Source organism: Pongo abelii, chromosome X (assembly GCF_028885655.2).
Source record: "Pongo abelii isolate AG06213 chromosome X, NHGRI_mPonAbe1-v2.0_pri, whole genome shotgun sequence".
NCBI classification, from domain to species: Eukaryota; Metazoa; Chordata; class Mammalia; order Primates; family Hominidae; genus Pongo; species Pongo abelii.
Window position 1 is genome coordinate 151,855,275 of NC_072008.2, and position 11,347 is coordinate 151,866,621.

Consider the following 11,347-nt stretch of genomic DNA (forward strand, 5'->3'; position numbering starts at 1 on the left):
GTACATGTAATATATATATATATATATATATATAAATTTTATATTTTTAATTTGGCAAGTTTCTTAACTCCTGTAAGCCTCAATTTTCTTGACTATAAAATTGGGATAATGAGAGTTGCCACCTTATATGGTTGACTGAGGAACAAAATATGAGTAAAGTTTTAAAACAATACTTGGCACATAGGTAGTATTCAATAAACGGTTCCTAATATCACTATTACTTTTTAAGCTTAATTTTTGCATTCAAGATGTATAAAATACCTGCTTCTTTTCTACATTTCTCTCTCCCACTGGGTGTTTAGGTTCCTGACAGCATGGACTCTGATTCTCTAGCAAAGCAAAGCACAGAATGCATATGCTAACCAGGTGACAAAAATACCCAACATAGTGCTCCAAAGGTAATGTACAAACTGAAATATAAAAAAAGGCTTAGCTTTTATACCCACCTACATTGAGAGAGAGAGACACTGATATTTTAAAGTCCAGAAACCTCTTCAATACTCTGGTACTCACACACAAAAACATTGCAAATTAGAATATATCAAAATAAAATGATGAAAATTAGTTTAAATTTCATTTTTCTGGATCATAAATGAATGCAATGATGAAAAGAACTCTAGACTCCTGACAATCATGCCAATGTACTGTTAACAATATTCTGTTTAGTCAGGAGGATACTGGGAACAGGTGTTACACATGAAGGCGCACAGTTAAACTCAAGTGCTATGATTTTTGTGGCTGACAACATACCTCTTAAGCCTTGTTCAAAACTAAGAGTAACCACAACAAGGGTGTGTAGAATTCACATCTGCTATCATTAATGGTTTCTTTAAAGCTGTGGCAAAACCCACCCATTTAATACAAAACAATTTTGCAAAGTGTATATATGATGTATTAAGTACAGAAGAATAAAATTAAATAAGCCCCAAGCCAAAAAAAGAAACATTTCCTATCTAATAGATGTACAGAGCAGGTGGAGATTTTAATAATGCTCAAAAAATTTAAAACTGCATTTACAGATTGTTAGATCTAGAATTGGTCCTTGCGTTTATTTTTTTCATTACATTTTTTTCTACCTCCTAGAACGGTGATATGAGAGCTTCAGAGCCATTATTCTGTTCTGCCATATTACTGACTAAAAAAATTATTTTAAATCAATTCATCTTTTGTTTGCATGTTTTCATGTACCTATTGGCCATTTGTATACCTTCCTTGAAAAAATGTCCATTTAAGTCCTTTGTCCATTTTTTGTTTGTTTTTGAGACAGGATCTTGCTCTGTCACCCAGGCTGGTGTGCAGTGGCATGATCTCAGCTCACTGCAACCTCCACCTCTTGGGCTCAAGTGATCCTCCCACCTCAGCCTCCTGAGTAGCTGGGATTACAGACGTGCACCACCACACCCAGCTAATTTTTATATTTTTAGTAAAGATAGGGTTTTGCCACGTTGGTCAGGCTGGTCTCTAACTCCCGACCTCAGGTGATCTGCCCAGCTTGGCCTCCCAAAATGCTGGGATTACAGACATGAGCCACTGCCAGTGGACAATTAATCATTTAAATAATTCATCTCCTCAAATGATTCATCATTTTGACCAAGTCTTCCCTAATAATTCATTTTTAAACCATATAATTTCAGAAAATTCAGCTATAATATCTGACTTCTACTGTTACTGCTGTGAAAACAAAACAAAACTTGCAACCTCTGTCTTTGTCACAGTGATGCCTCCATGTTTTGATCAAGCTTTTCCACGACTATCCCTAAAAGTTAATCACCACTCACATACCTTGCAGGGTCCTACATTTTACAGCTGGACATAAAACAATTCTTAGCAAATTAAAAGAAACTGAAATCATACCAACTACATTCCTGGACCACAGTTCAATAAATACAGAAGTCAATACTAAGGAGAGTTCTCAAAACCATACAATTTTATGGAAATTTAAAAACCTGCTCCTGAATGACTTTTGGGTAGACAATTAAATAGAGGCAGAAATCAAGAAATTCTTTGAAACTAATGAAAACAAAGATACAATATACCAGAATCTCTGGGACACAACTAAAGCAGTGTTAAGACAAAAGTATGTAGTGCTAAAGGCACACATCGGGAAGTTAGAAAGATCTCAAATTAACAACCTAATATCACACCTAGAGGAACTAGAAAAACAAGGGCAAAACAACCTCAAAACTAACAGAAGAAAAGAGCCAAAATCAGAGCTAGACAAAACAAAATTGAGACATGAGAAATCATACAAAAGATCAACAAAACCGAAAGTCAGTTATTTGAAAGAATAAATAAGATGGATATACTGCTAGCTAGACCAAAAGAAGAGAAAAGAAACAAATAAACACACTTAGAAATGACAGAGGGGACATTACCACCAGTTGCACAGAAATATAAAAATCCTTCAGATACTATTACAAACACTCTATGCACAAAAAGTAGAAAACTTGGAAGACATGGATAAATACCTGGAAACATACACCGCCGCCCCAAAGATTGCAAAAGGAAGAAATCGAAACCCTGAATGGAAGAATAATGAGATCTAAAATTAAGTAATAAAAAGCCCACCGACCAGAAAAAGCCCTGGACCAGGTGGATTCACAGCTAAAATGTAGCAGATGTATAAAAGGAGCTGGTACCAATCCCACTGAAACTATTGCAAAAAAAAATTAAGGAGGATGGGACTCCTCCCTAACTCATTCTATGAGGCCAGCATCATCCTGATACTAATACCTGAGAGAGACACCACAAAACGAAAAACTTTAGGCCAATATTCCTGATGAACATAAATTCAAAAATCCTCAACAAAATACTAGCAAGCAAAATTCAACAGCATATCAAAAAGCTAATCCACCATGATCAAGTAGATAAAATGGTAAGAGCCATCAATGACACCCACAGTCAACATCATACTGATTTGGCAAAAGCTAGAAGCATTCCCCTTGAAACCCAGAACAGGACAAGGATACCCACTATCACCCCTCCTATTCAACTTAGTACTGGAATTCATCACCAATGCAATCAGGCAGGAGAAAAAAATCAAAGGCATCCCAATAGGAAGAGAAGAAGTCATACTATCTCTCCTCACAATGATATCATTTTATATCTGAAAAACCCCATAGTCTCTTCCCAAAGGCTCCTAGATATGATAACTTCAGCAAAGTTTCAAGACTCAAAATCACTGTACAAAAATCAATACAGTGATTCAACGTGAGGCTTAATGTAAGACTTAAACGTAAGGCCTAAAACCATAAAAACCCTAGAAGAAAACCTAGGCAATACCATTCAGGACACAGGCATGGGCAAAGACTTCACGACTAAAATACCAAAAGCAATGGCAACAAAAGCAAAAATGGACAAATGGGATCTAATTAAACTAAAGAAAAGCAATATTAAGAGGAACGTATATAGCAATAAACACCTATATAAAAAAATTAAGATTTCAAATTTAAAAAGTAATGATACACCCCCCAAAAAAACCAGAAAAGCAAGAATAAACCAAACCCGAAATTTAAAAAGGGAAAGAAAATATAAAGATCAGAGTAGAAATAAATGAAATGCAGACAGAAAAATACAAAATATTTATTAAAAACTGAAAACTGAAACTGGACCCCTTCCTTATGCCTTATACAAAAAGTAACTGAAGACGGATTAAAGACTTAAACATAAAACTCCAAACTATTGAAAAAAAAAAACCATAGAAGAAAATCTAGGTAATACCATTTAGGACATAGGCATGGGCAACGATTTCATGACAAAAATGCCAAAAGCAATTGCAACAAAAGCAAAAATTGACTAATGGGATCTAATTAAACTAAATAGTTTCTGCACAGCAAGAAAAACTATCATCTAAGTGAACAGACAACCTACAGAATGGGAGAAAATTTTTGCAATCTATCCATCTGACAAAAGTCTAATATCCAGAATCTATAAGGAACTTAAACAAATTTACAAGAAAAAAAAAAACAACTCCATTAAAAGTGGGCAAAGGACATGAACAGACACTTCTCAGAAGAAGACATTCATGTGGCCAACAGACATATGAAAATAACTCAACATAACTGATCATTAGAAAAATGCAAATCAAAACCACACTGAGATACCCTCTAACACCAGTCAGAACCGCAATTATTACAAAGTCAAGAAACAACAGATGCTGGCGAGGTTGCGGAGAAAAAGGAACACTTTTACACTTTTGTGAGAGTGTAAATTAGTTGAACCATTGTGAAAGACAGTGTGGAGATTCCTCAAACATCTAGAAGCAGAAATACCATTTGATCCAGCAATCTCATTTTTGGGTATATACCCAAAGGAACACAAAGCATTCTATTTTAAAGATCACGTATGTGTTCTGTTCACTGAAGCACTATTCACAATAACAAAGACATGGAATCAACCCAAATGTCCATCAATAATAGACTGTATAAAGAAAATGTAGTACATATACACCATGGAATACTATGTAGCCATAAAAACAAATGAGAACATGCCTTTTTCAGGGACATGAATGGACCTGGAAGCTGCTATCCTCAGGAGACTAATGCAGGAACAGAAAACCAGACATCGCATGTTCTTAACTTATAAGTGGGAGCTGAATGATAAGAACACATGGCGGGGAACACACACTGGGGTCTGCTGGGGGAATGCAGGGGGAGGGAGAGCATCAGGAAAAATAGCTAATGGATGCTAGGCTTAATACCTAGGTGATGGGTTGATCTGTACAACAAACCACCATGGCACACATTTACCTATGTAACAAACCTGCATATCCTTCACATGTACCCTGGAACTTAAAATAAAAATTGAAGAAAAAAAAATAAAATTTATACCAACAGTGAACAATTTGAAAAAGAAATCAAGAAAGCAATCCCATTTACAATAGCTACAAAAAATTACCTAGAAATAAATTTAACCGAAGGGATGAAAGATCTGTATAAGAAAACTATAAAATATTGATTACAAAAATGAAAAGGATGCAAAAAATATAGAAGGACATCCCATGTTCATAGATTGGAAGAATTCATATTGTTAGAATAAGCATATCACCCAAAATGATCTATGGATTCAAAGCAATCTTTATCAAAATACCAATGGCATTCTTCACAGAAATAGAAAATAAAGTCCTAAAATTTGTATGGGACCATGAATGACCCTGAATAGCCAAAACGGTCTTGAGCAAAAAGAACAAAACTGGAGACATAAACCACTATTTAACTTCAAAATCTACTACAAAGCTATAGTACCCCAAATAGCATACTACTTTTATTAAAAACAGTTACATAAACCTGTGGAACAGAGTATCGAACCCAGAAACAAATCTACATATTTATAGCTATCAGATTTCAGACAATGGCACCAAAAACATTCGTTAGGTAAAGGACAATCTCTTCAATAAATGGTACTGGAAAAGCTGGATATCCATACACAGAAGAATGAAGCTAGACCTCTGTCTCTTACCATATATAAAAATAAACTCAAAATGGAATAAACATGTAAAGGTAAGACCTGAAATTATGAAACTACTGGAAGATAACATGGGGAAATGCTTCAAGATGTTGGTCTAGGCAAAGTTTTTATGAATACAACATCAAAAGCACAGGCAATAAAAGACTTTATTTCTTTAGGTTATACATCCAGTAGTGGAATTGTTGGATAATGTGATAGTGTTATTTTAATATTTTGTGGAAATTTGGTACTATTTTCCACAATAGCTGTACTAATTTACATTTCCACCAACAGTGTGCAAGGGTTCCCTTTTATGCACATCTTAACTGACATATTTAATCTTTTATCTTTTTGATAATAGCCACTGTAATAGGTATGGGGGGGTGATTCAGTGAATTTGAGCTTCTTTTTTTTTTTTTTTTTGAGATGGAGTCTCGCTCCGTCGGCCAGGCTGCAGTGCAGTGGCACATCTCAGCTCACTGCAAGCTCCTTCTCCCAGGTTCACGCCATTCTCCTGCCACAGCCTCCTGAGTAGCTGGGACTACAGGCACCCACCACCATGCCCAGCTAATTTTTTGTATTTTTTGTAGAGACGGGGTTTCCCCGTGTTAGCCAGGATGGTCTTGATCTCCTGACCTCGTGATCCGCCCACCTCGGCCTCCCTAAGTGCTGGGATTACAGGCGTGACCGACCGTGCCCAGCTGAGCATTTTTTTTTTTAATATACCTCTGGCCATTTGTGATTTGTACACATTAAATGAATGAACTCTATGTTTTGTGAGTTATGTTTCTATAAAGTTGTTACTAAAAAGGAAAAAAAGAAAAACGTAGCATTCCCTCCTGGAGATAAGACCAGATCCTTTCTTATCTTCTTTTTTCCAAGAGCTTTATTAATTTTTCTAATTTAATTTTTCATTTATAAAGGACATATAAAGGACATATAACAATTGTACATTATAATAACAAGTGTGATGTTTTGATGCATGTATACATAGTATAGTAATCAAATTGGGGTAATATATCAATCACTGTAAGCATTTATCATTTCTTTGTGGTAAGATTGTTCAGATTCTTCTCTTCTAGCTATCTGGAAATCTATGTGACATTGTTATTTGCCATAGTCACCTACTATGTAATAGAGCACTAGAAATTATTGTTCCTGTTTCATGTTTATGCCTATTTTATCATAGCTTATTTTTCATTCTCCAGCACCTTTTGGATTTAAGGACTACATGTGGTTCTTTTATGTCCCATTTCTCCATGATGTAATGACGTTTTGCCACACAAAAAACCCATGTTATTAAAAAAAAGAATGCATTTTAGCAGGGCATAACTTGATGAAAACAGATCCTTCATATTAACATGATTCCTATAATCTCTTGCAAGGCTGTTTTCTGCCTTTGAGGACCTTTCGTAAGCAGAGGTGACAATTCCCCACAGTGGCTGTTTTGGCCATACCTTTAAAAATGTCATATGTACAAATAAAGAGGGGAGGGGTTGCTTCACATATACAAATGTGAGTTTCAGCTGCAGCTTAACCCACACAATGGCTACTCCTGTCAGTGGTGGCTGGCCACCATATTGGTATGCAGGAGCACTTGATGCTAACATAGTATAGTGTAGAGCATGCTGATTCTGGCCTAGTGAAAGCAAAAGGGACATTAATTCTCTTTATATGGATATTTTTATTTAAGATGGATCACTATATAGAACATGTTTTTCCTCAAAGATTCTAAAATCTTTAATGTATGATGAATTTTATATAATCTATTGTGTCTATAGATCATGAATTAGAAAGTAACATTTTCATACGTCTGGCTAGACGAATGAAGAGAAAACTGATATAAATAATATCACAATCAATTTGCTGCGAGCACTGATATAAATTGCATTTGGTTGTGTTTTTCTGATTGCATTGTCACATCTGAGATTTCTCAGCAGATATGCCTGCACTTCCACATGAAAAGGCAAATCCAGTTGATTGTCTAAAATACTTTAATGTTTAATTCAATTGTTTTTTTTTTGTTTTGTTTTGTTTTGTTTTTTCTTTTTTTTTATTTTTTTCTTTTTTTTCTTTTATTGTAATTATTATTATTATTATTATTATTATACTTTAGGTTTTATGGTACATGTGCCCAATGTGCAGGTAAGTTACATATGTATACATGTGCCATGCTGGTGCACTGCACCCACCAACTTGTCATCTAGCATTAGGTATATCTCCCAATGTTATCCCTCCCCCCTCCCCCCAACCCACAACAGTCCCTGAAGTGTGATGTTCCCCTTCCTGTGTCCATGTGTTCTCATTGTTCAATTCCCACCTATGAGTGAGAATATGCGGTGTTTGGTTTTTTGTTCTTGCGATAGTTTACTGAGAATGATGATTTCCAATTTCATCCATGTCCCTACAAAGGACATGAACTCATCATTTCTTATGGCTGCATAGTATTCCATGGTGTAGATGTGCCACATTTTCTTAATCCAGTCTATCATTGTTGGACATTTGGGTTGGTTCCAAGTCTTTGCTATTGTGAATAATGCGGCAATAAACATACGTGTGCATGTGTCTTTATAGCAGCATGATTTATAGTCCTTTGGGTATATACCCAGTAATGGGATGGCTGGGTCGAATGGAATTTCTAGTTCTAGATCACTGAGGAATCGCCACACTGACTTCCACAAGGGTTGAACTAGTTTACAGTCCCACCAACAGTGTAAAAGTGTTCCTATTTCTCCACATCCTCTCCAGCACCTGTTGTTTCCTGACTTTTTAATGATCGCCATTCTAACTGGTGTGAGATGGTATCTCATTGTGGTTTTGATTTGCATTTCTCTGATGGCCAGTGATGGTGAGCATTTTTTCATGTGTCTTTTGGCTGCATAAATGTCTTCTTTTGAGAAGTGTCTGTTCATGTCCTTCGCCCACTTTTTGATGGGGTTGTTTGTTTTTTTCTTGTAAATTTGTTGGAGTTCATTGTAGATTCTGGATATTAGCCCTTTGTCAGATGAGTAGGTTGCGAAAATTTTCTCCCATTTTGTAGGTTGCCTGTTCACTCTGATGGTAGTTTCCTTTGCTGTGCAGAAGCTCTTTAGTTTAATTAGATCCCATTTGTCAATTTTGGCTTTTGTTGCCATTGCTTTTGGTGTTTTAGACATGAAGTCCTTGCCCATGCCTATGTCCTGAATGGTATTGCCTAGGTTTTCTTCTAGGGTTTTTATGGTTTTAGGTCTAACATTTAAGTCTTTAATCCATCTGAATTGATTTTTGTATAAGGTGTAAGGAAGGGATCCAGTTTCAGCATTCTACATATGGCTAGCCAGTTTTCCCAGCACCATTTATTAAATAGGGAATCCTTTCCCCATTTCTTGTTTTTCTCAGGTTTGTCAAAGATCAGATGGTTGTAGATATGTGGCATTATTTCTGACGGCTCTGTTCTGTTCCATTGATCTATATCTCTGTTTTGGTACCAGTACCATGCTGTTTTGGTTACTGTAGCCTTGTAGCATAGTTTGAAGTCAGGTAGCGTGATGCCTCCAGCTTTGTTCTTTTGGCTTAGGATTGACTTGGCGATGTGGGCTCTTTTTTGGTTCCATATGAACTTTAAAGTAGTTTTTTCCAATTCTGTGAAGAAAGTCATTGGTAGCTTGATGGGGATGGCATTGAATCTGTAAATTACCTTGGGAAGGATGGCCATTTTCATGATATTGATTCTTCCTACCCATGAGCATGGAATGTTCTTCCATTTGTTTGTATCCTCTTTTATTTCCTTGAGCAGTGGTTTGTAGTTCTCCTTGAAGAGGTCTTTCACATCCCTTGTAAGTTGGATTCCTAGGTATTTTATTCTCTTTGAAGCAATTGTGAATGGGAGTTCACTCATGATTTGGCTCTCTGTTTGTCTGTTATTGATGTATAAGAATGCTTGTGATTTTTGCACATTGATTTTGTATCCTGAGACTTTGCTGAAGTTGCTTATCAGCTTAAGGAGATTTTGGGCTGAGACAATGGGGTTTTCTAGATATACTATCATGTCATCTGCAAACAGGGACAATTTGACTTCCTCTTTTCCTAATTGAATACCCTTGATTTCCTTCTCCTGCCTAATTGCCCTGGCCAGAACTTCCAACACTATGTTGAACAGAAGTGGCGAGAGAGGGCATCCCTGTCTTGTGCCAGTTTTCAAAGGGAATGCTTTCAGTTTTTGCCCATTCAGTATGATATTGGCTGTGGGTTTGTCAGAAATAGCTCTTATTATTTTGAGATACGTCCCATCAATTCCTAATTTATTGAGAGTTTTTAGCATGAAGGGTTGTTGAATTTTGTCAAAGGCCTTTTCTGCATCTATTGAGATAATCATGTGGTTTTTGTCTTTGGTTCTGTTTATATGCTGGATTACATTTATTGATTTGCGTATATTGAACCAGCCTTGCATCCCAGGGATGAAGCCCACTTGATCATGGTGGATAAGCTTTTTGATGTGCTGCTGGATTCTGTTTGCCAGTATTTTATTGAGGATTTTTGCATCAATGTTCATCAAGGATATTGGTCTAAAATTCTCTTTTTTTGTTGTGTCTCTGCCAGGCTTTGGTATCAGGATGATGCTGGCCTCATAAAATGAGTTAGGGAGGATTCCCTCTTTTTCTATTGATTGGAATAGTTTCAGAAGGAATGGTACCAGCTCCTCCTTGTACCTCTGGTAGAATTCGGCTGTGAACCCATCTGGTCCTGGACTTTTTTTGGTTGGTAAGCTATTGATTATTGCCATAATTTCAGCTCCTGTTATTGGTCTATTCAGAGATTGAACTTCTTCTTGGTTTAGTCTTGGGAGGGTGTATGTGTTGAGGAATTTATCCATTTCTTCTAGATTTTCTAGTTTATTTGCATAGAGGTGTTTGTAATATTCTCTGATGGTAGTTTGTATTTCTGTGGGATCGGTGGTGATATCCCCTTTATCATTTTTTATTGCATCTATTTGATTCTTCTCTCTTTTTTTCTTTATTAATCTTGCTAGCGGTCTATCAATTTTGTTGATCCTTTCAAAAAACCAGCTCCTGGATTCATTGATTTTTTGAAGGGTTTTTTGTGTCTCTATTTCCTTCAGTTCTGCTCTGATTTTAGTTATTTCTTGCCTTCTGCTAGCTTTTGAATGTGTTTGCTCTTGCTTTTCTAGTTCTTTTCATTGTGATGTTAGGGTGTCAATTTTGGATCTTTCCTGCTTTCTCTTGTGGGCATTTAGTGCTATAAATTTCCCTCTACACACTGCTTTGAATGCATCCCAGAGATTCTGGTATGTTGTGTCTTGGTTCTCGTTGGTTTCAAAGAACATCTTTATTTCTGCCTTCATTTCGTTATGTACCCAGTAGTCATTCAGGAGCAGGTTGTTCAGTTTCCACGTAGTTGAGCGGTTTTGAGTGAGATTCTTAATCCTGAGTTCTAGCTTGATTGCACTGTGATCTGAGAGACAGTTTGTTACAATTTCTGTTCTTTTACATTTATTGAGGAGAGCTTTACTTCCAAGGATATGGTCAATTTTGGAATAGGTGTGGTGTGGTGCTGAAAAAAATGTATATTCTGTTGATTTGGGGTGGAGAGTTCTGTAGATGTCTATTAGGTCTGCTTGGTGCAGAGCTGAGTTCAATTCCTGGGTATCCTTGTTGACTTTCTGTCTCGTTGATCTGTCTAATGTTGACAGTGGGGTGTTAAAGTCTCCCATTATTAATGTGTGGGAGTCTAAGTCTCTTTGTAGGTCACTCAGGACTTGCTTTATGAATCTGGGTGCTCCTGTATTTGGTGCATATATATTTAGGATAGTTAGCTCTTCTTGTTGAATTAATCCCTTTACCATTATGTAATGGCCTTCTTTGTCTCTTTTGATCTTTGTTGGTTTAAAGTCTGTTTTATCAGA